The following is a 25964-nucleotide window of genomic DNA, read 5'->3' as shown; positions in this document are numbered from 1 at the left end:
AATGGGCACTGTAGGTGTTTTCCTGTCCTCCACTCACTGCCGACTTTGATTCCCCATTGACTTGCATTGGGTTTCGTGTTTCAGTCGGCCCCTGACTTTTCGCAATAATCGGCCGATTTCACCCGACCCGACTTTTGACAAAGTCGGGTTTCGCGAAACCTGACTCGATCCGAAAAAAATAAAAGTCGCTCAACTCTAGTAATAGCATTTTATTCCTTTTTTGACAATCTATAGAAACATTTTTTTCTATCTTTTTTTCCCAGTGCAGTAATAATAAGGACATTAACTCATTCAGAGAAGAATTGACAGAAGCAGGGAAGAAAAGTTACAGGTTGGAGTATGTATTCAGGTCTATATAAAGCCATTTCTAGCAATGAGGTCGCCATATACTGATAACTACGTATACTGAAACTATGTGGGTTTTCTCCAATTATGCCTTGCTGTATTTGTATTTATACATTCAGTACCTGATGTAGTCTCTTAAGCTATATTCCTACAAGTGGTGTTAAGCATGAGTAGCACCTTTATTATATGCACAGATACTTTATATTGAACTTATCATATCCTTTGTGCAGCTCCAAAAATGTTTGTTTTGGGGATATACACTTGACAGCAGAACATTTATAATTTTTGTTATAGTCATTATATTATTTATATCTTGTTTCTAACTCACTACATTAGCTAGGATTTGGATTCTCTGTCTCCCTTGCATCTATGTTAGAGGTTGTAGTTTACAGGACTGTCTAGTCGGGTTAACTAGGGTAAGACGACGGGGCGGGAAAGCCATCATTTGTGGGCTTTATTTAGGGTACCAATCTCTGCGGTTAGGTAGGGTAAAGAAAAAGGTATTAGGCCGGCCTCACACTAGTGAGTTTTACGGACGTATGAGAGGTGCAGAAAATACGGATTGCATACGGTACAATGATTCTCTATGGCCCAGCTCCTATAAGCCGTATTTTACTGATCCGTATTATACGGTCTTCTACGGCCGTATTGCGCAAAAAATACGCCAATGAAAGTCTATGGGGGCGAGAAAAATACACACACGGACCAACAGTGTGACTTGCGAGAAATACGCAGCGGTGTTCTAGCGAAAAGCCAGCAATTCCGTGCGGTGTACAGTAAAATCACACTGACAGGTTAGAATAGAATAGGTAGAATAAATGTGTACACATAGTATAGGGGTATATATATATATATATACATATATATGTCAGTGAGACACATATATGTATATATCTTAATATTTCATACAGCGCTAGATAGCTTAAAAGCCGGTAATTCAATCTCCTTCACAAACCCGACATGATATGAGACATGGCTTACATACAGTAAACCATCTCATATCCCTTTTTTTGCATATTCCACACTACTGATGTTAGTAGTGTGTATGTGCAAAATTTGGGCGCTCTAGCTATTAAATTAAAGGGTTAACTCGCGGAAAAAATTTGTCGTGTGCTCCCGCGCAATTTTCTCTGCCAGAATGGTAAAGCCAGTGACTGAGGGCAGATATTAATAGCCTGGAGAGGGTCCATGGTTATTGGTCCCCCCCTGGCTAAAAACATCTGCCCCCAGCCACCCCAGAAAAGGCACATCTGGAAGATGCGCCTATTCTGGCACTTGGCCACTCTCTTCCCATTCCCATGAATTACCGGCTTTTAACCCCTTAATCCCATATGACGTACTATCCCGTCGAGGTGGGGTGGTCCTTAATTCACTCCGACGGGATAGTACATCATAGCGATCGGCCGCGCTCACGGGGGGAGTGCGGCCGATCGCGGATGGGTGTCAGCTGACTATCGCAGCTGACATCCGGCACTATGTGCCAGGAGCGGTCACGGACCGCTCCCGGCACATTAACCCCCGGCACACCGCGATCAAACATGATCGCGGTGTGACGGCGGTACAGGGAAGCATCGCGCAGGGGGGCTCCCTGCGGGCTTCCCTGAAACGATCGGTACAAGGTGATGTGCTCACCTTGTACCGAGCGTCTTCTCCCTGCAGTCCCCGGATCCAAAATGGCCGCGGGGCTGCATCCGGGTCCTGCAGGGAGTACTTCCAGGTTGACTGCAGGTGCTGGTAAGCCTGCAGCAATGTGAGTGAGATCGCCGATCTTACAGAGTGCTATGCAAACTGTAAGATCGGCGATCTGTAATGTCCCCCCCTGGGACAAAGTAAAAAAGTTAAAAAAAAATTCTACATGTGTAAAAAAAAAAAAAAAAAAAAATTACTAAATAAATAAATTAAAAAAAAATATTATTCCCATAAATACATTTCTTTAGCTTAAAAAAAAACAAAACAATAAAAGTACACATATTTAGTATTGCCGCGTCCGTAACGACCCAACCTATAAAACTGTCCCACTAGTTAACCCCTTCAGTGAACACCGTAAGAAAAAAAAAAAAACGAGCCAAAAAACAACGCTTTACTATCATACCGCCAAACAAAAAGTGGAATAACACGCGATCAAAAAGACAAATATAAATACGCATGGTACCGCTGAAAATGACATCTTGTCCCGCAAAAAACGAGCTGCCACAAAGCATCATAAGCAAAAAAATAAAAAAGTTATAGTCCTCAGAATAAAGTGATGCCAAAATAATTATTTTTTCTATAAAATAGTTTTTATCGTATAAGAGCGCCAAAACATAAAAAAATGATATAAATGAGGTATCGCTGAACCACATACATAAGACAAAAGATAGACCATAAACGGGGATCACCCAAGGCAATGGATTGAATATAAGAAAAATGCAATCTTTATTAACAATAATTATGGACATACAAAAAGCCACATAGAGCACACAAATTAAAAACATTTAAAACAATGGTCACACATAGGACCTATATACATAGACATTCGGCTCACAATAGAGCCCTCCCCCTCGTACGGCACCTCCCACACACTCTCTATTCTGTTATAGTAGACCAAAGGTATATGAAGTGTGGGACGTCTGCATGAACAGCACCAAAGAACAGAGAAATTCTGAATCATAGGGCGATAATATGGCCCAGAAAAATATATGTATGCACCAGCAAAAAGTTTACTTACAAAAACAGGCTAACTATGAAATAGATGAACAGATGTGTGTGGTGAAAAACCTGCTTACAATATAAGGACAATATGAGCGATAACCATATCACACCAAAATATATGCATAAAAGGTGAAGCAGGTTCTAAATCACAATGATAACAGGTAAAACTGCTCACTATGAAATATGACAGTAAATAATCACTGGGCAATGTATAATGTCATAGGGCGATGATATAGCCCAGAAACATATATATGCACCAGCAAACAGTTTATTTACATAGACAGGTAGACTATGACATACATAAACAGATGTGCACCGATATATATGCATACAGGGTAAGACAGGTTCTAAACCATAATGATGACAGGTGAAGCTGCTCACTACGGAATATAACAGTATAAAGTCACTGGGTAGATCATATGGCGGTTCCACCAGACAATTAAATCATGTAGTGAGACCTCAATCATAGGGAGCCACAGACCTCTGGAGTGAGACACATAGAAAACCTGCTAACAAGTAAGAGTATAAGTAGCCAAATAGCATAAACCTGGTAAGCAAACCCCAGTGCTGTTCAGGCCCCGTACACAGTTGGGGGGGGTGCCGACAGGAGGAGCAGAGACCCGACGCGTGTCGCCACAGCAGTGGCTTCGTCAGGGGTAGCTCCTGTGGAAATCCGGCGTCCTTATCTAGTCTAATGATTGCTTTTAACGCAGCTGCAGCTGTGCTGCTTAACAGAGACAGACACATACGGTGATTTCAGGGGCGGTACTGCACGGGATCGCTACCAATGAGCCATGGGACTCCACCACACCTCCTACCTCTATCTTGATACACGCACTGCGGTTGCCATAGTGTCCAAAGGACGCGGCAGTTTCTCGCTCCTCCGCCGCGTGTAATACAACAGAACTCCTCCTACTGGCTGCCGTCACACTTCCGGTCTAGTATCCATAGTTACCGGTTTGTGTGCGGAAGCCGAGAAGTATTACGGCGCGTGTGCCTACCAACCCCTATGCTCCATTCTGGTAGTTACTGCAGCGGCGCTTGAACAGCATTCCTCCATGGAGGGTAGATCTCTGCTGGCCGTCATACAGTTAACTGCTGTTGTCATGGAGCTCTATGGACGCAACCAATTCTAACTTGGCAGCATCAGGGGATGAGCCCTAGGGCTCAATCACCCCTCCTGCCTGTGTCCTGCTATTTACACAGTGATAGCCATAATGCCCCATAGACGTGACAATCTATGGCTAATCCATAGAACACATGAAGAAGGGCTCCTCCTACTTCTGATTATGTAGCAAAAGTTTGTTATCCCGGGGGGGACCTTTTGGGGTTGTGTATATCCTTCTATCATTCGGTGGTTACACCTTTCATTAAATGTGAGTCTCTTGTATAAATATGCTCGGTCATTTGTTATAAGGCAATTGAAGGTTTTACTATGGCTTATGCCCGAGCAGGCTTTGGCTGTATCCTAGGTTGATTGATGCAGAGGTAAATGATTCACTTGTCCTTGGTAGTCTATACACTTACCTAGGATTTTTGATATCTATTTTGTTGGAACACCGTCAAATATGATTATTGTGGTGAGAATTTTACCTCTGCATCGATGCCGTGTTTGCATACAACGGAAAGTGCGCATCTGGTGTCATTTAATTTATAATGTATGGCAAGTTGACCCCATTCTGCCTTTGGGGCTAAAATGAGGTGTCATTCCTCCCCAAAGGTTTATGGGTTGGAAGTCTGATGAGGGCTGTATTAACCATAACTCTGAAGCATGCTTACGAATGATTAGTAGGCTGTCCTCTACATACATGGGTGTTTATGAGTCCATTGTTTGTCACATTACATCTACCCGACTATGCATTTAGCAAATATATATGTTGAGAAGTTGGGTTTTTTTCCTTGCTTAAAAAGATGTTACTACTGTATCGTGATATAGGTTATCAGGTTTGGACAAACTTGAATTAAACCTGCGGACGCAGATTGTTGCACACAACTGGCAACTTTTGCTACATAATCAGAAGTAGGAGGAGCCCTTCTTCATGTGTTCTATGGATTAGCCATAGATTGTCACGTCTATGGGGCATTATGGCTATCACTGTGTAAATAGCAGGACACAGGCAGGAGGGGTGATTGAGCCCTAGGGCTCATCCCCTGATGCTGCCAAGTTAGAATTGGTTGCGTCCATAGAGCTCCATGACAACAGCAGTTAACTGTATGATGGCCAGCAGAGATCTACCCTCCATGGAGGCATGCTGTTCAAGCGCCGCTGCAGTAACTACCAGAATGGAGCATAGGGGTTGGTAGGCACACGCGCCGTAATACTTCTCGGCTTCCGCACACAAACCGGTAACTATGGATACTAGACCGGAAGTGTGACGGCAGCCAGTAGGAGGAGTTCTGTTGTATTACACGCGGCGGAGGAGCGAGAAACTGCCGCGTCCTTTGGACACTATGGCAACCGCAGTGCGTGTATCAAGATAGAGGTAGGAGGTGTGGTGGAGTCCCATGGCTCATTGGTAGCGATCCCGTGCAGTACCGCCCCTGAAATCACCGTATGTGTCTGTCTCTGTTAAGCAGCACAGCTGCAGCTGCGTTAAAAGCAATCATTAGACTAGATAAGGACGCCGGATTTCCACAGGAGCTACCCCTGACGAAGCCACTGCTGTGGCGACACGCGTCGGGTCTCTGCTCCTCCTGTCGGCACCCCCCCCAACTGTGTACGGGGCCTGAACAGCACTGGGGTTTGCTTACCAGGTTTATGCTATTTGGCTACTTATACTCTTACTTGTTAGCAGGTTTTCTATGTGTCTCACTCCAGAGGTCTGTGGCTCCCTATGATTGAGGTCTCACTACATGATTTAATTGTCTGGTGGAACCGCCATATGATCTACCCAGTGACTTTATACTGTTATATTCCGTAGTGAGCAGCTTCACCTGTCATCATTATGGTTTAGAACCTGTCTTACCCTGTATGCATATATATCGGTGCACATCTGTTTATGTATGTCATAGTCTACCTGTCTATGTAAATAAACTGTTTGCTGGTGCATATATATGTTTCTGGGCTATATCATCGCCCTATGACATTATACATTGCCCAGTGATTATTTACTGTCATATTTCATAGTGAGCAGTTTTACCTGTTTTCATTGTGATTTAGAACCTGCTTCACCTTTTATGCATATATTTTGGTGTGATATGGTTATCGCTCATATTGTCCTTATATTGTAAGCAGGTTTTTCACCACACACATCTGTTCATCTATTTCATAGTTAGCCTGTTTTTGTAAGTAAACTTTTTGCTGGTGCATACATATATTTTTCTGGGCCATATTATCGCCCTATGATTCAGAATTTCTCTGTTCTTTGGTGCTGTTCATGCAGACGTCCCACACTTCATATACCTTTGGTCTACTATAACAGAATAGAGAGTGTGTGGGAGGTGCCGTACGAGGGGGAGGGCTCTATTGTGAGCCGAATGTCTATGTATATAGGTCCTATGTGTGACCATTGTTTTAAATGTTTTTAATTTGTGTGCTCTATGTGGCTTTTTGTATGTCCATAATTATTGTTAATAAAGATTGCTTTTTTCTTATATTCAATCCATTGCCTTGGGTGATCCCCGTTTATGGTCTATCTTTTGTCTTATGTATGTGGTTCAGTATCTTATAGACCTGGTTGGATCCCCGGTCCCTATGTGGTGCCCCCGCTCTAGTTACTAAATGAGGTATCGCTGTAATCGTACTGACCCGACGAATAAAACTGCTTTATCAATTTTACCAAACGCGGAACGGTATAAACGCCTCCCCCAAAAGAAATTCACGAATAGCTGGTTTTTGGTCATTCTGCCTCACAAAAATCGGAATAAAAAGTGATCAAAAACTGTCACGTGTCCAAAAATGTTACCAATAAAAACGTTAACTCGTCCCGCAAAAAACAAGATCTCAGATGACTCTGTGGACTCAAATATGGAAAAATTATTGGTCTCAAAATGTGGAGACGCAAAAACTTTTTTGCTATAGAAAAGCGTCTTTTAGTGTGTGACAGCTGCCAATCATAAAAATCCGCTAAAAAACCCGCTATAAAAGTAAATCAAACCCCCCTTCATCACCCCCTTAGTTAGGGAAAAATAATACAATTAAAAAAATGTATTTATTTCCATTTTCCCATTAGGGCTAGGGTTGGGGCTAGGGTTGGGGCTAGGGTTAGGGCTAGGGTTAGGGCTAGGGTTGGGGCTAGGGCTAGGGTTAGGGTTGGGGCTAGGGTTAGGGCTAGGGATAGGGTTGGGGTTGGGGCTAGGGTTGGAGATAAAGTTAGGGTTAGGGTTGGGGCTAAAGTTAGGGTTAGGGTTGGGGCTAAAATTAGGGTTAGGGTTGGGGCTAAAATTAGGGTTAGGGTTTGGATTACATTTACGGTTGGGATTAGGGTTGGGATTAGAATTAGGGGTGTGTCAGGGTTAGGGGTGTGGTTAGGGTTACCATTGGGATTAGGGTTAGGGGTGTTGTTGGATTAGGGTTTCAGGTAGAATTGGGGAGTTTCCACTGTTCAGGCACATCAGGGGCTCTCCAAACGCAACATGGCGTCCGATCTCAATTCCAGCCAATTCTGCGTTGAAAAAGTAAAACAGTGCTCCTTCCCTTCCGAGCTCTCTGGTGCGCCCAAACAGGGGTTTACCCCAACATATGGGGTATCAGCGTACTCGGGACAAATTGGACAACAACTTTTGGGATCCAAGTTCTCTTGTTATCCTTGGGAAAATAAAAATTTGGGGGGCTAAAAATCATTTTTGTGGGAAAAATAAGATTTTTTTATTTTCACGGCTCTGCGTTGTAAACTGCAGTGAAAGACTTGGGGGTTCAAAGTTCTCACAACACATCTAGATAAGTTCCTTGGGAGGTCTAGTTTCCAATATGGGGTCACTTGTGGGGGGTTTCTACTGTTTGGGTACATCAGGGCTCTGCAAATGCAATGTGACGCCTGCAGACCAATCTATCTAAGTCTGTATTCCAAATGGCGCTCCTTCCCTTCCGAGCTCTACCATGCGCCCAAACAGTGGTTCCGTCCCACATATGGGGTATCAGCGTGCTCAGGACAAATTGGACAACAATTTTTGGAGTCCAATTTATCCTGTTATACTTGTGAAAATACAAAACTGGGGGCTAAAAAATCATTTTTGTGAAAAAAAAAGAATTTTTATTTTTACGGCTCTGCATTGTAAACTGCAGTGAAACACTTGGGGGTTCAAAGTTCTCACAACACATCTAGATAAGTTCCTTGGGGGGTCTAGTTTCCAATATGGGGTCACTTGGGGGGGTTTCTACTGTTTGGGTACATCAGGGGCTCTGCAAATTCAACGTGATGCCTGCAGACCAATCCATCTAAGTCTGTATTCCAAATGGCGCTCCTTCCCTTCCGAGCTCTGCCATGCACCCAAACAGTGGTTCCCCCCACATATGGGGTATCAGCGTACTCAGGACAAATTGGACAACAAATTTTGGGGTCCAATTTATCCTGTTACCCTTGTGAAAATACAAAACTGGGGGCTAAAAAATCATTTTTGTGAAAAAAAAAGAATTTTTATTTTCATGGCTCTGTGTTATAAACTGTAGTGAAACACTTGGGGGGTCAAAGCTTTCAAAACACATCTAGATAAGTTCCTTAGGGGGTCTGCTTTCCAAAATGGTGTCACTTGTGGGTGGTTTCAATGTTTAGGCACATCAGGGGCTCTCCAAACGCAACATGGCGTCCCATCTCAATTCCAGTCAATTTTGCATTGAAAAGTCAAATGGCGCTCCTTCCCTTCCGAGCTCTGCCATGCGCCCAAACAATGGTTTACACCCACATATGGGGTATCACCGTACTCAGGAAAAATTGCACAACAACTTTTGTGGTCTAATTTCTTCTCTTACCCTTGGGAAAAAAAATTGGGGGCAAAAAGATCATTTTTGTGAAAAAATATGATTTTTTATTTTTACGGCTCTGCATTATAAACTTCTGTGAAGCACTTGTTGGGTCAAAGTGCTCACCACACATCTAGATAAATTCCTCAAGGGGTCTACTTTCCAAAATGGTGTCACTTGTGGGGGGTTTCAATGTTTAGGCACATCAGGGGCTCTCCAAATACAACATGGCGTCCCATCTCAATTCCAGTCAATTTTGCATTGAAAAGTCAAATGGCTCTCCTTTCCTTCCGAGCTCTGCCATGCGCCCAAACAGTGGTTTATCCCTACATATGGGGTATCAATGTACTCAGGACAAATTGGACAACAACTTTTGGGGTCCAATTTATCCTGTTACCCTTGTGAAAATACAAAACTGGGGGCTAAAAAATCATTTTTGTGAAAAAAAAAGAATTTTTATTTTGACGGCTCTGCGTTATAAACTGTAGTGAAACACTTGGGGGTTCAAAGCTCTCAAAACACATCTAGATAAGTTCCTTAGGGGGTCTGCTTTCAAAAATGGTGTCACTTGTGGGTGGTTTCAATGTTTAGGCACATCAGGGGCTCTCCAAACGCAACATGGCGTCCCATCTCAATTCCAGTCAATTTTGCATTGAAAAGTCAAATGGCGCTCCTTCCCTTCCGAGCTCTGCCATGCGCCCAAACAATCGTTTACACCCACATATGGGGTATCACCATACTCAGGAAAAATTGCACAACAACTTTTGTGGTCTAATTTCTTCTCTTACCCTTGGGGAAAAAAAATTGGGGGCAAAAAGATCATTTTTATGAAAAAATATGATTTTTTATTTTTACGGCTCTGCATTATAAACTTCTGTGAAGCACTTGTTGGGTCAAAGTGCTCACCACACATCTAGATAAGTTCCTCAAGGGGTCTACTTTCCAAAATGGTGTCACTTGTGGGGGGTTTCAATGTTTAGGCACATCAGGGACTCTCCAAATACAACATGGCGTCCCATCTCAATTCCAGTCAATTTTGCATTGAAAAATCAAATGGCTCTCCTTTCCTTCCGAGCTCTGCCATGCGCCCAAACAGTGGTTTACCCCCACATATGGGGTATCAACGTACTCAGGACAAATTGTACAACAACTTTTGGGGTCCATTTTCTCCTGTTACCCTTGGTAAAATAAAACAAATTGGAGCTGAAATAAATTTTGTGTGAAAAAAAGTTAAATGTTCATTTTTATTTAAACATTCCAAAAATTCCTGTAAAACACCTGAAGGGTTAATAAACTTCTTGAATGTGGTTTTGAGCACCTTGAGGGGTGCAGTTTTTAGAATGGTGTCACACTTGGATATTTTCTATCATATAGACCCCTCAAAATGACTTCAAATGAGATGTGGTCCCTAAAAAAAATGGTGTTGTAAAAATGAGAAATTGCTGGTCAACTTTTAACCCTTATAACTCCCTAACAAAAAAAAATGTTGGTTCCAAAATTGTGCTGATGTAAAGTAGACATGTGGGAAATGTTACTTATTAAGTATTTTGCATGACATATCTCTGTGATTTAAGGGCATAAAAATTCAAAGTTGGAAAATTGCAAAATTTTCAACATTTTTGCCAAATTTCCATTTTTTTCTCAAATAAACGCAAGTTATATCAAATAAATTTTACCACTGTCATGAAGTACAATATCTCACGAGAAAACAATGTCAGAATCGCCAAGATCCGTTGAAGCGTTCCAGAGTTATCTATATATATAATTGTCTAAGGGTTTTTCCGTCTGTCTGTCTGTCTGTCCTGGAAATCCCGCGTCTCTGATTGGTCGAGGCCTGGCAGCCTCGACCAATCAGCGACGGGCACAGCGACGATGATGTCATAAAGGACGTAGAAATCCCACGTTTCTGATTCAGCGACGGGCACAGTATCGACGTAGATGTCATAATGGTTGCCATGGCGACGATGATGTCATAAAGGTTGCCTCAACCAATCAGCGACGGGCACAGTCTGCCGCGAATTCTGGAATCATCATTGTCCATATACTACGGGGACATGCATATTCTAGAATACCCGATGCGTTAGAATCGGGCCACAATCTAGTAACCTCATAAAGGGACAGTGGTCAGAATTGTAAAAATTGGCCCGGTCATTAACGTGCAAACCACCCTCGGGGCTTAAGGGGTTAAGCTATCTAGCGCTGTATGATATATTAATATATACAGTTAGGTCCATATATATTTGGACAGAGACAACATTTTTCTAATTTTGGTTATAGACATTACCACAATGAATTTTAAAGAAAACAATTCAGATGCAGTTGAAGTTCAGATTTTCAGCTTTCATTTGAGGGTATCCACATTAAAATTGGATGAAGGGTTTAGGAGTTTCAGCTCCTTAACATGTGCCACCCTGTTTTTAAAGGGACCAAAAGTAATTGGACAATTGACTCCAAGGCTATTTCATGGACAGGTGTGGGCAATCCCTTCGCTTTGTCATTCTCAATTAAGCAGATAAAAGGTCTGGAGTTGATTTGAGGTGTGGTGCTTGCATTTGGAAGGTTTTGCTGTGAAGTAAACATGCGGTCAAAGGAGCTCTCCATGCAGGTGTAACAAGCCATCCTTATGCTGCGAAAACAGAAAAAACCCTTCTGAGAAATTGCTACAATATTAGGAGTGGCAAAATCTACAGTTTGGTACATCCTGAGAAAGAAAGAAAGCACTGGTGAACTCATCAATGCAAAAAGACCTGAGCGCCCACGGAAGACAACAGTGGTGGATGATCGCAGAATTATCTCCATTGTGAAGAGAAACCCCTTCACAACAACCAACCAAGTGAACAACACTCTCCAGGAGGTAGGCGTATCAATATCCAAATCTACCATAAAGAGAAGACTGCATGTAAGTAAATACAGAGGGTTCACTGCACGGTGCAAGCCACTCATAAGCATCAAGAATAAAAAGGCTAGACTGGACTTTGCTAAAAAACATCTAAAAAAGCCAGCACAGTTCTGGGAGAACATTCTTTGGACAGATGAAACCAAGATCAAACTCTACCAGAATGATGGAAAGAGAAAAGTATGGTGAAGGCGTGGTACAGTTCATGATCCAAAGCATACCACATCATCTGTAAAACACGGCGGAGGCAGTGTGATGGCTTGGGCATGCATAGCTGCCAGTGGCACTGGGTCACTAGTGTTTATTCATGATGTGACACAGGACAGAAGCAGCCGAATGAATTCTGAGGTATTCAGAGCCATACTGTGTGCTCAGATCCAGCCAAATGCAGCCAAACTGATTGGTCGCCGTTTCATAGTACAGATGGACAAATACCCAAAACATAAAGCCAAAGCAATCCAGGAGTTTATTAAAGCAAAGAAGTGGAATATTTTTGAATGGCCAAGTCAGTCATCTGATCTCAACCCAATTGAGCATGCATTTCACTTGTTAAAGACTAAACTTCAGACAGAAAGGCCCACAAACAAACAGCAACTGAGAACCACCGTAGTGAAGGCCTAGCAGAGCATCAAAAAGGAGGAAACACACCGTCTGGTGATGTCCATGAGTTCAAGACTTCAGGCAGTCATTGCCAACAAAGAGTTTTCAACCAAGTACTAAAAATGAATATTTTATTTAAAATTATTGAATCTGTCCAATTACTTTTGGTCCCTTTTAAAACAGGGTGGCACATGTTAAGGAGCTGAAACTCCTAAACCCTTCATCCAATTTTAATGTGGATACCCTCAAATGAAAGCTGAAAGTCTGAACTTCAACTGCACCAGAATTGTTTTGTTTAAAATTCATTGTGGTAATGTCTATAACCAAAATTAGAAAAATGTTGTCTCTGTCCAAATATATATGGACCTAACTGTATATATATATCTATATATATAATTGTCTAAGGGTTTTTCCGTCTGTCTGTCTGTCTGTCTTTCTGTCTGTCTGTCTGTCTTTCTGTCTGTCTGTCTGTCCTGGAAATCCCGGCTCTCTGATTGGTCGAGGCCGCCAGGCCTCGACCAATCAGCAACGGGCACAGCGACGATGATGTCATAAAGGACGTAGACATCTCACGTTTCTGATTCAGCGACGGGCACAGTATCGACGTAGATGTCATAATGGTTGCCATGGCGACGATGATGTCATAAAGGTTGCCTCGACCAATCAGCGACGGGCACAGTGTGCCGCGAATTCTGGAATCATCATTGTCCATATACTACGGGGACATGTATATTCTAGAATACCCGATGCGTTAGAATCGGGCCACAATCTAGTATATATATATATATATGTCTCACTGACATACATATATATATATATGTATACATACAGTATATATGCAGCGCCCCAGAGTCCTGATCATTGCAGTAAAGTTGTTCTTCCACCAAGGGGAGCGATGTTATGTCTGATGGCACCAAAGGAGTTCACCCTGCGAGGTATCACAGCCACACACACTTCACACACCAGCCACCAGGGGGAGCAAAAGGTTCTATCTATTAGGCCACTCCTCACATTTGGGTAAAACTTGGGGTTGGTTAGTAAGTGAGAGAGAAGCTGACTGGAGGGAGGAGATAGTCAGTGGAAGGGAGATTCGTAAGGAGAGGAGAGAAGCAGACTGGGCTCGGCCCAGGGAAGTCCTGTCAGGCAGACAGAGGAACAAGAAGGAACATCAGCGGCTCAGTAGGAAGTACACGGAGCTGCGCCTGCAACCCATGCGGCAGCCTCCTAAGAATGGACAAGAAAGGAAGTGTGCCGTAGTGAGTGAGCACAGAAGTCATAGCAACAGGAGTGAAACAACAGCGGGAGACCAGCTAGAAGCAGGCTGCCTCCATCTGAGCGCAGATCCGGTGGCTGGAACACCGAGGGAGTAATAGACTCTACGCTTTACTTCAGAGACTGGCAGGGCAGTCGATTCCAAGTTGGCTGTCCGACCTAAACACCTAAGCAGACAAGGTGGCAACACGGAGGAGGGGCGTCTCTAGGGTCCCTATAAAATAGCCTCAGGCCATCACCGTCATACGGGTTTGTCCTATCCATCTGGGGGACAGAGAGAGAGAAGTAACAACAGTGAGGACCTTATGGAGGCTAATGCAAGTAGGGACCTACTACGCTACTGTGCGCAAGGGGAAGGCTACTGATTTCCACCTAGATAAGGGGACTCTGGAATTGCCATCAGACCGGCCGGACCCTGCCTACCCTGTCATCCGGCACTCTGGACTGTGGATGCTGAAGCCTTCAGTAAAGGTAAAGAGACTGCACCCATTGTGTCCTTGTTATTCACCGTGTCTTGCACCATCCACCATCATCATCTACACTTCTGGGAAGCCCTGGGGATATACTTCACCTGTGGGAAGGTATACCATCTAGCTGCAATTCCATCACCCCAGCGGACCCCTAAGCAGCATCGTTTACTCTGACCGAATACCACAGGTGGCGTCACGAACACTACCATTATCTACGAACTTTGCCTTTTATTGGGTGCCCCTCATAGGGCCACGGTCCGGGTCGGGCCACCGTGACATCCTCGCTGAGGTAACTGAAGGACCCGGTACCGAGTACCCCATTGCCCTTACGTGGGGGCGATCCACTGACATACCCTGCCTACGGATGACATACGGATCACTATTTTGGGGACTTTTTTGCGTATTACGGCCGTAAATAATGAACTGTATTTTTATACGCTGAGTGTGAGGCCGGCCTAATATTCAGGGTAAGCATATTATCTGGTCTCCTCCCTTTTTGCCCCACCAACCTGACCCCTCTTTTTTTAAAGTTCATTCTCTTTATGTGGCATAGTGGTAGGTCATTTATTTGTGTATGTCACTATGTGTACTTTTTGACTTGCCGGAGAAAGTTTCTATGATTGCTTCCTTTTTAATGGTATTAACCCCTTTCTGACCTCGGACGGGATAGTACGTCCGAGGTCAGAACCCCCGCTTTGATGCGGGCTCCGGTGGTGAGCCCGCATCAAAGCCGGGACATGCCAGCTGTTTTGAACAGCTGACATGTGCCCACAATAGCGGCGGGTGAAATCGCGATTCACCCACCGCTATTAACTAGTTAAATGCCGCTGTCAAACGCTGACAGCGGCATTTAACCGGCGCTTCCGGCCGGGTGGCCGGAAATGAGTGCATCGCTGACCCCCGTCACATGATCGGAGGTCAGCGATGCTTCTGTATAGTAACCATAGAGGTCCTTGAGACCTCTATGGTTACTGATCCCCGGTAGCTGTGAGCGCCACCCTGTGGTCGGCGCTCATAGCACACCTGCATTTCTGCTGCATAGCAGCGATCTGATGATCACTGCTATGTAGCAGAGGCGATCGAGTTGTGCCAGCTTCTAGCCTCCTATGGAGGCTATTAAAGCATGGCAAAAGTTTAAAAAAAAATGTAAAAAAAAAAGTGAAAAAAATAAAAAAAATATAAAAGTTTAAATCACCCCCCTTTCGCCCCATTCAAAATAAATCAATAAAAAAAACAAACCTACACATATTTGGTATTGCCACGTTCAGAATCACCCAATCTATCAATAAAAAAGCATTAACCTGATTGCTAAACAGCGTAGCAAGAAAAAAATTCGAAACGCCAGAATTACGTTTTTTTGGTCGCCGCGACATTGCATTAAAATGCAATAACAGGTGATCAAAAGAATGTATCTGCACCGAAATGGTATAATTAAAAACGCCAGCTCGGCACGCAAAAAATAAGCCCTCAACTGACCCCAGATCATGAAAAATGGAGACGTTACGGGTACCGGAAAATGGCGCAATTTTTTTTTTGCAAAGTTTGGAATTTTTTTTCACCACTTAGATAAAAAAATAACCTAGTCATGTTAGGTGTCTATGAACTCGTAATGACCTGGAGAATCAAAGTGGCAGGTCAGTTTTAGCATTTAGTGAACCTAGCAAAAAAGCCAAACAAAAAACAAATGTGGGACTGCACTTTTTTTGCAATTTCACTGCACTTGGAATTTTTTTCCCGTTTTCTAGTACATGACATGCTAAAACCAATGATGTCATTCAAAAGTACAACTTGTTTCATAAAAAATAAGCCCTCACATGGCCATATTGACGGAAAAATAAAAAAGTTATGGCTCTGGGAAGGAGGGGAGTGAAAAACAACACGGAAAAACGGAAAATCCCAAGGTCATGAAGGGGTTAATAAAGGTTAATTTTTATTGGGCGAGGAATTGTTTGTTAGACATTTGTTATACTCTCTATATTATCGATAACATTGTCAGTCCATTTTTCCTGTATCTCTTTACTTTTGTTTGTAGACAACTGGATACAAAAAAAACCTCATCGTATAGTTTAGTATATTTAACTGCAAAGCAGACTAATAATAGTTATAACCAGGGATGACAAGGAAAATGATAATAATTGTGTCAATTTCCCAGATTTCTTACTGAAGAGACATGTAAGAAAATTAAAGGAGAATTTTCGAAACGGTGCAGAGAAAGGAAAAATCAAGTCTTGGAAGGCAGCGACTATCCAACTAGATGCATCCGACTGCCTAATAAAGATGGTAATGAACATAAGAAATGTATTCCAATTTAAGTGTTCCATTGTTTTTTGCTTTTTTTTTTTACTTAAAGAAGGCCTGTCAAACTAACCGATAAGGGATAATAACTGAAAATGGAAGCCAAAGTTTGGATCACTGAGTCTTCAACTCTTTATGTGGAGGATACATTTAAGATTTAGGCTGCAATAGACTGGATCGTGCTTTTCCAAGACAACTTAGAGGGCATCAGCAACAAAAAATCATAGAAAACACAAAAGGCTGTTCATCATTATATCCACTATTTTACCTTTTAGCATGCACACAACTTCCTACAGCTGACTTAGTAATTAAGATAAAAAAACAAAGCACAATATATAATCAAGTGGACCTGTCATCGGGTAAATGGGGCCACTTTTTGCTCCCCTGACTTATTTTCATCTACCTTACGGTTTGAGAGATATGGGCCTTTAAATTTGGTACTAATTTTTATGGTCTTTACCAAGGACGAGTGTAAGAAATTCCCACTGTAAATCCTGTAAGCAACACTTAGACCATAAAAATTTGCACTAAGTAAAAGATCATTTATCCAGATCCAAAACTTTAGATTTAAAAATAAAAAAACACTGGAATACTAAGGGAAGCAGCAGGAATTGAATAACAGAAAAATTGGCTACTTTTGTACTGGTGACAGGTTCCCCAAGATAAAAATGCACTACATTTATCTTAAAAATGAGCCAGAATTCTGTCGTATCTATTAAATGTTTTATAGTGTTACTTGCCTAACGAGACACTAATAAATGGTCTAAAAAAGAGGGAATGGCTAAATTAATGACATGCACATGTATTTTGGTTTCAACAATGTTCTAAAAGTAAGCCAAGATGCTCCAGATTTATCAAACTACATGATCCACTGATAAATTTGGTGCAATTTAAGAAGATGGTATATACAGTATATCCATGGATTTCTACATGACAAGTGTCAAGTACACCTGCATCATAGAAGTCTAAGCATATATTGTACATTTTCTTTTGCCCGATGAAAGTAATCACAGATATAAACGGCTGTGTTGAGTATACAAATTTTTCTTAAAAAAACATAAAGGTACCTGTCATGTCCCCTAAGGCGGGTTTCACACGTCCTGATATTTCCGGTACCGGAGATGTAAGTGTCCGTGTGTGTAATACTTGTGGCACACGTGTGGCAACAATGTACCGCCAGTGTGCCACTTCAGTACCACATGCACTTGCTTCAGGGAAGCAGCAGAAGAGTAAGCGCTGTTCCCTGGCCCCGGGTGCTGAAAACAGCTCTCATCATTCTCCCCTGCTCTGTTATTCAACGCGAGCAGGGGAGAATGATGAAAGTTATATTCAACTGATAACAGTGACAGCAGGTGGCGGCTGATGGGCCTATTACTCCCATCAGCCTACACCTGCTGCCGCTAATAACAGTGAGAACAGGCAGCGCCTGATGAGAGTATTTATCCCCCGCCATCTGCGCTATAAATAAGTAAAAAAAAATCAGACGTAGGTTCCTCTGTATTTTCTATAACCAGCCAGGCAAAACTAACTGCGGGGGCCTGCAACCCTCAGCTGTCAGCATTAGCAAAGCTGGTTATCAAGAATAGAGGGGGCCCCATGCTATTTTAAAAAAAAAAATCATTTAAATACCGGTAATTTAAAAAAAAGGCATGGGGTTCCCCCAATTTTTGACAACCTGTCTTGCTAAAACTGACAGTTGGGGGCTGATATTCTCAGGCTGGTAAAAGGCCATGGATATTGACCCCCCAGCCTAAAAATAGCAGCCCACAGCTGCCCACAAAAGGCACATATCTATTAGATGCGTCAGTTCTGGTGCTTGGCCTGACTCTTCCCACTTGCCCTGTAGCGGTGGCAAGTGGGGTTTATATTTGTGTGGTTGATGTCACCTTTGTATTGTCTGGTGCATTCCCAGCCAGGCTGAACTGCAGTGATCTCAGTACCGTGGGAAAAAGTCAATGATGATGTCATCGCAGTTCAGCTCAGTGAGCTCACAGCTGATCACTGTGCTGTCAGCTTTGCAAAGTCTGGTCAAAAATGGGGGGGAACCCATGCCTTTTTTTTAAATTAGCACTTTGACAGCTTGCTATGCACAGATGCACTGCAGAGCAAACTGTTAAAGTGCCATGCCATTCTTACAGCCGCTACTCACCTGTGTACCAAGCGGTGACTGTAGCCGCACCAGCAAGCCTTTATGACTGAAAGCCGGCATTCTCGGGAGGAATAAAATACATTTCCTCCCAGTAGTTGGACAACATTGAAACGCTATAGCTGCAGGTTAATATAATTTGGGAACATGACAGGCTCCCTTTAATACATTCGAAACGTTCCATGAAAACTGTCCGAAAAACAAAATAAAAAAAACACTGGGTGGTGCCAAAATCATATTCTTAAAGAATTCATACAATGCAATTTCTTCCTCCTTGCCTCTTTAGGAATTACCTTAAGTTTTACATACTTAATTATGGACTTCATTATGGGCAAAAATGTAGCCTTTAGACATAAAGCTGGGAAAGATCTGCATTTTTGCAAACAGAGTGGAGTGGGCTTATGGCTAATGCTAAGTTGCATTCTAATATGACAGATCACATTTTTGGGGGCAGACAATTATGTTAGCCATTGTGAATGGTGCATAGCATTCCTGACCATTTGAGAAATATTTATTTTGCGTTTTAAAACAGATCTGTCACTAAATTTTACAATTCAATCTTCGTGTATTAACCTCTTCCAGGAGCCACAAGTATATTTTTCTGTCAACACAGCTGTATAAGTGCTTGGGTTTTTATAGCGGGATATGATACAGTTTTGAATTGTACAAATTCCCTGTACTAAATATAGGGCAGGGCAAAAGTTAGCTCTTACTATTTATCTTACAAATGTAGCTACAATGGATTCTGTGTATATTGCTACTGCAAGACTTTGCTTTTGATGGGATCACAAAGACTCAGGCATTCAGTTTATGAGTAGAAAAAATATATATATTTTTTTGTTTTGCAGAATCAGCAGCTGGTAGCAGCATCACAGAACTTGCAGCCACAGCTCGCTCTTGGGAGTCCCTAACTTACACAGCATTGATGGATTCCAGTCCTTTCATAACAGTGTCGGGAGGAGGAAACTTTAGGCACGGTCAACCAACAAAGTGGATTGTTAACAGTGCCAACATAAACTAACTTCTTATATAAATGTGTAGCGAGTAGTGTTGAGCATTCCGATACCGCAAGTATCGGGTATCGGCCGATACTTGCGGTATCGGAATTCCGATACCGAGATCCGATATTTTTGTGATATCGGGTATCGGTATCGGAAGTGTAAAATAAAGAATTAAAATAAAAAATATTGTTATATTCACCTCTCCGGCGGCCCCTGGACATCAGCGGGAGGATCCGGCGTCCGGCACGGCTTCTTTCTTCAAAATGCGCGCCTTCAGGACCTGTGGAATGACGTCCCGGCTTCTGATTGGTCGCGTGCCGCCCATGTGACCGCCACGCGACCAATCAGAAGCCGCGACGTCATTCCTCAGCTAAAGTCCTAGAATGAGCGCCTTCTAGGACCTGAGGAATGACGTCGCGGCTTCTGATTGGTCGCGTGGCGGTCACATGGGCGGCACGCGACCAATCAGAAGCCGGGACGTCATTCCACAGGTCCTGAAGGCGCGCATTTTGAAGAAAGAAGCCGTGCCGGACGCCGGATCCTCCCGCTGATGTCCAGGGGCCGCCGGAGAGGTGAATATAACAATATTTTTTATTTTAATTCTTTATTTTACACTTTAATATGGATCCCAGGGCCTGAAGGAGAGTTTCCTCTCCTTCAGACCCTGGGATCCATGAGGATACATTCCGATACTTGATGTCCCATTGACTTGTATTGGTATCGGATATCGGTATCGGCGATATCCGATATTTTTCGGGTATCGGCCGATACTATCCGATACCGATACTTTCAAGTATCGGACGGTATCGCTCAACACTAGTAGCGAGTCAGCAACTACTGTAAGCACTAATAAATAGTGAGAAGCATATAATTGTATTGCTTCAGTGTAAGCTACTTGTAGTCTGTTGTTCTACTGGACAGGTAAGGTCAAGTCCACTTATATTTTATCCCAACCTCAGATGTATGCATGTAGGAGTTTAGATACATAGACTGGACATATACACTGCTCAAAAAAATAAAGGGAACACTAAAATCCCACATCCTAGATATCACTGAATGAAATATTCCAGTTGTAAATCTTTATTCATTACATAGTGGAATGTGTTGAGAACAATAAAACCTAAAAATGATCAACGCAAATCACAACGGGCAGCACGGTGGCGCAGTGGATAGCACAGCAGCCTTGCAGCGCTGGAGTCCTGGGTTCAAGCCCCACTAAGGACAACATCTGCAAAGAGTTTGTATGTTCTCTCCGTGTTTGCGTGGGTTTCCTCCGGGTACTCCGGTTTCCTCCCACATTCCAAAGACATACTGATAGGGAATTTAGATTGTGAGCCCCAACGGGGACAGCAACGATAATGTATGCAAACTGTAAAGCGCTGCGGAATATGTTAGCGCTATATAAAAATAAAGATTATTATTATTATTACAACTAATATCCCATGGAGTTCTGGAGTTGGAATGATGCTCAAAATCAAAGTGGAAAATGAAGTTACAGGCTGATCCAACTTCAGTGGAAATGCCTCAAGACAAGGAAATGATGCTCAGTAGTGTGAGTGGCCTCCACGTGCCTGTATGACCTCCCCACAATGCCTTGCCTTGGCATGCTCAGATGAGGTGGCGGATAGTCTCCTGAGGGATCTCCTCCCAGAACTGGACTAAAGCATCCACCAACTCCTGGCCAGTCTGTGGTGCAACGTGACATTGGTGTATGGTGCGAGACATGATGTCCCAGATGTGTTCAATCAGATTCAGGTCTGGGGAATGGGCGGGCCAGTCCATAGCTTCAATGCCTTCATCTTGCAGGAACTGCTGACACACTCCAGCCACATGAGGTCTGGCATTGTCCTGCATTAGGAGGAACCCAGGGCCAACCGCACCAGCATATGGTCTCACAAGGGGTTTGAGGATCTCATCTCGGCACCTAATGGCAGTGAGGCTACCTCTTGCGAGCACATGGAGGGCTGTGTGGCTCTCCAAAGAAATGCCACCCCACACCATTACGGACCCACTGCCAAACCGGTCATGCTGAAGGATGTTGCAGGCAGCAGATCACTCTCCACGGAGTCTCCAGACTCTGTCACATCTGTCACATGTGCTCAGTGTCAACCTGCTTTCATCTGTGAAGAGCACAGGGCACCAATGGCGAATTTGCCAATCCTGGTGGTCTGTGGCAAATGCCAAGCATCCTGCATGGTGTTGGGCTGTGAGCACAACCCCCATCTGTGGACATCAGGCACTCAGACCATCCTCATGGAGTCGGTTTCTAACCGTTTGTGCAGACACATGCACATTTGTGGCCTGCTGGAGGTCATTTTGCAGGGCTCTGGCAGTGCTCCTCCTGTTCCTCCTGCAACAAATGCTGAGGTAGCCGTCCTGCTGCTGGGTTGTTGCCCTCCTACGGCCCCCTCCACGTCTCGTGGTGTACTAGCCTGTCTCCTGGTAGCGCCTCCAGCCTCTGGACACTACGCTGACAGACACAGCAAACTTTCTTGCCACAGCTCGCATTGATGTGCCACGCTGGATGAGCTGCACTACCTGAGCCACTTGTGTGGGTTGTAGAGTCCATCTCATTATACCACGAGTGTGAAAGCACAACCACCATTCAAAAGTGACCAAAATATCAGCAAGAAAGCATTGGTACTGAGATGTGGTCTGTGGTCCCCACCTGCAGAACCACTCCTTCATTGAGTGTGTCTTGATAATTGCCAATAATTTCCATCTGTTGTCTATTCCAGTTGCACAGCAGCATGTGAAATTGATTGTCAAACAGTGTTGCTTCCTAAGTGCACAGTTTGATTTCACAGAAGTTTGATTTACTTGGAGTTGTATTCTGTTGTTAAAGCGTTCCCTTTATTTTTTTGAGCAGTGTATTTAGAAAATATTGCAAAAATTTATATAGGGCCACCCCTACAAACACCCCAAAAATAAGTTTATTTTTAAACTCAATTAATTTACCATTGCTCACAATAGACCAAAACACCTGACTTGACTCTGAGATTCTGGAGGAAGAGGTTATAGCCTTGACTTCAAGTAGTAAAACACAGAGTCCTGATGGATTCCCGGGGGAATATTATAAAATTCTCACAACTTAAATAGTGACCATCCTAACCAGACTCTATAATTATATCTTTCAAAGGGACAAAAATACTGATCAATACACTGAATCTTGCACGGTTCTCCTCCAGAAGCCTCAAAGGGACCCTTTAAACACAGAATCATGACTGCCAATCTCACTACTTAATCATGACTACTGTATAAGCTACTAGCAAAATACTTAATAAATAGACTGCATATGCTGCTCTCCACCGTATTGAATGAACCTCAAGCAGGATTTACTCAAGGTAGATGCTGTGTTAAAAGCATTAGAAAAGTCATTGCAGGAACATAGATAACCAGTCACCATGTTAGTGAGCTTGGACGCATAGAAAGCTTTTGATAAAGTATCCTAGTCCAACATATACGAGATATTGAATAGGGGACATTTTGGAGATGTTTCTAAGCAATATATTCATAGCAATGCTACAACAAATATAACAGTAAATGAATAGGTCTCACGATCTATAGTGCAGCGCCCAAGAGACCTGGTCGTTGCAGTAATGTCGCTCTGCCACTAAGGGGAGTGATGGTACGTCTGATGGCACTAAAGGAGTTCATCTGACCAGGTATCACCAGCACACATTACACTTCACACTCCGGCCACTAGGGAGAGCAAAAGGTTTTATTTATTAGGCCACTCCTCACACTGGTAAAACTAGGGGTTGGATAGGAAGTTAGAGAGAAGCTGACTGGGTTTTGTTCAGGCAACATCCCGTGGCAGGGGGTCTTGCGGGGAAAGATTCAGGGGGGTCCCTGTCAGGCGTGGGAACCTGGCAGGCACCTAGCGACAAGAACAGAACGAAACGGAACCGCGCCTGCACTACCTTGCGGTGGTATCCTTAGAAAGGACACAAAGCGAAGGATATTGTGGACAGTGAGAAATGAGATCAAGCACAAAGGAGAGCCAGTAGGCGTCGTGCCCGGAGAAAGGCAACATCCTACTGAGGCGCGTAGCCGGTGCCCGGAACACCGAGGAAGTAACTGACTTTAGGCCTTACTTCAAATACCGCAGGACAGTTAATTATAGGTTGGCTGTCTACCTTGCATCACCTAAGCAGACATAGGGGGCAACGCGTGGAGAGGGGCATCTCTAGGGTCCCGGAAGAGCTCCGAGCCTACCCGTCATACGGGTGCGTCCTAGCCATAACAAACCTGGGGGACGGAGAATAGAAAGAACTGGAACGAACGAGAATAGAAGTTGTGAGGACTATCCCGAATGCTCAGCAGGGAAGCACTACAACACACAGGCGCTAGTGGTAGGCAACGATTTCCACCTGCAAAGGGAACTCTGGATGTGCCTTCGGACCGGCCGGTCTCAGACAGCCCTGTTAACTGTACTCTGGATTGAGGATCCTGAAGTCACCAGTAAAGAGGTAAAAAGACTGCAACCCTGTGTCCTCGTTATTGTCTGCACCTCACACCATCACCATTCACCTTGCTGGGAAGCCCTGGGGACATACTTCACCTGTGGGAAGGTAAACCATCTAGCTGCCATCACATCACCCCAGTGGTCCCCAAGCAGTGTCGGTCACCCTGACCGAATACCACAGGTGGCATCACAAAACCTTGACAGACTCGTATCACCTTTCATTGGACGCCCCTTAGCAGGGTCACGGACCGGGTCCAGCCACCGTAACATCCCCAGAACTGAGCCAGCAGAGGACCAGTACCGAGTAACCCGCGGCCCTGCATCTGGGGGCGCTCCAACTGCATTGTTTAGAGTGACCAAAAAAGGTTGTCCCCTTTCTCCTCTTCTTTTCAACTTATCTATTGATCCTCTCTTATGTCATCTGCAACAGATCACCAGGTTCCACTGCATTTCACCAGGTTCCACTGCATCAAAATAAATAACATAGAATTAAAGTGATTGTCTTTGCAGACAATATTCTATTGCTACTTGCGAAATCCCACCCCCCAAAATCCCCTGGCACTCCATATTAAAGAAATAGAGGAACTGGGAGGTTTAATGAGTTACACCCTAAATACAGGCAAAATTGAGACCTTATTATTGAGGATCCCTTCAAAGCCACTATGGTCAAAGGCAATTCTAGTTCTGCTGGAATAAAATGCTGCTGAAATACTTGGGGATATCTAGTTTACATACCCCAGCTGAATTTTTGCTTTCTTGGTCTTTTTAGATTTTTTATGGTATTGCAGCAACAACACAAACACAAATGTAATTTTGGCACTCTTTAATTTTTTTTTTGTTTACAGTGTTTTCTGATCAGGTCAATTACTTTTAAATTTTGATAGATCAGACTTTTCTGAACTCGATGATGGCAAATGTGTATTTTTTATCTTTATTTTTAATGGCGGAAAAGGGGGGCGATTTGAAATGTGTTTTGCTTTTACTGTTCTCAGCAGTCCCCTAGGGCAGGGGTATCAAACTGCATTCCTTGAGGGCCGCAAACCATGCGTGTTTTCAAGATTTCCTTAGCTTTGCACAAGGTGCTGTAATCATTATGTGTTTAGGTGATTAAATTATCACCAGTGCAGTACAAGGAAATCCTGAAAACATGACCTGTTTGCAGCCCTTGAGGAATAAGTACAAATCTCAAAGTACACATTGGTAGCATATTCAAATATTTCTATACCCACTATTCCAAAGTTCAATAAGGGCATACATGATATATGCTACATATGGCGGACCATATAAATATAGGCCATTCGTTATATAGACTAAAGCAACAACACACGAAAAAAACAACGAACAATAGGCCAGATATATTGAAAAATGTATAACAAATCTTTATTTAAATATATACAATAAAACAGGTGAAACAGTACGTGTCCCTACAAGACATGTATGTCAATATATTCAGCATAAACGGGACATGGGGGGTCTGGTGTTAGTACCTACAAAATTATTCATGTATAATAGCTCAATATGTTATATTTTAGTGCTGACAGATTATAGTCCCCATTCATATAAACGGTGATCAAAGCAAAACCACTTGTATTTGATAATTGTACATAAAGGATAGTATAGAACACAAGGAAGATTATTCCCAGTATTCATGTATTATAGGATATCGCCATTGTATTCTTACCAGATGAATGGAAATGCAAACGACCAAATCCTAATGAGGGGACACACCAGAGGCTTCCACGTCGCCCCGACGCGCGTTTCGGCACAGCCTTCATCAGGGGGCATGTCTAAATCAAAAGTGCTCGGTTTAAAAAGGTACCCGGAACCAATAAGGAAAGACCCGGAAGTGCTAATAGTTGCCGTGGTGATAAAACATATACC

General features: G+C 43.3%; 1 long non-coding RNA gene across 1 annotated transcript; it reads left to right on the top strand.

Annotated features, from left to right (window-relative positions):
- Nucleotides 1-260: 260 nt before the first annotated feature.
- Nucleotides 261-19654, top strand: LOC138674146 (uncharacterized). The gene is made up of 3 exons (XR_011320507.1): nt 261-337; nt 16326-16453; nt 19463-19654. It is a non-coding gene; the product is annotated as an uncharacterized lncRNA (long non-coding RNA).
- Nucleotides 19655-25964: the final 6310 nt, after the last annotated feature.

The sequence above is a fragment of the Ranitomeya imitator genome, chromosome 4 (genome assembly GCF_032444005.1).
Source record: "Ranitomeya imitator isolate aRanImi1 chromosome 4, aRanImi1.pri, whole genome shotgun sequence".
NCBI lineage: Eukaryota > Metazoa > Chordata > Amphibia > Anura > Dendrobatidae > Ranitomeya > Ranitomeya imitator.
The sequence above is the reverse complement of the archived record's forward strand: the minus strand, read 5'-3'. Positions and strand labels throughout refer to the sequence as shown.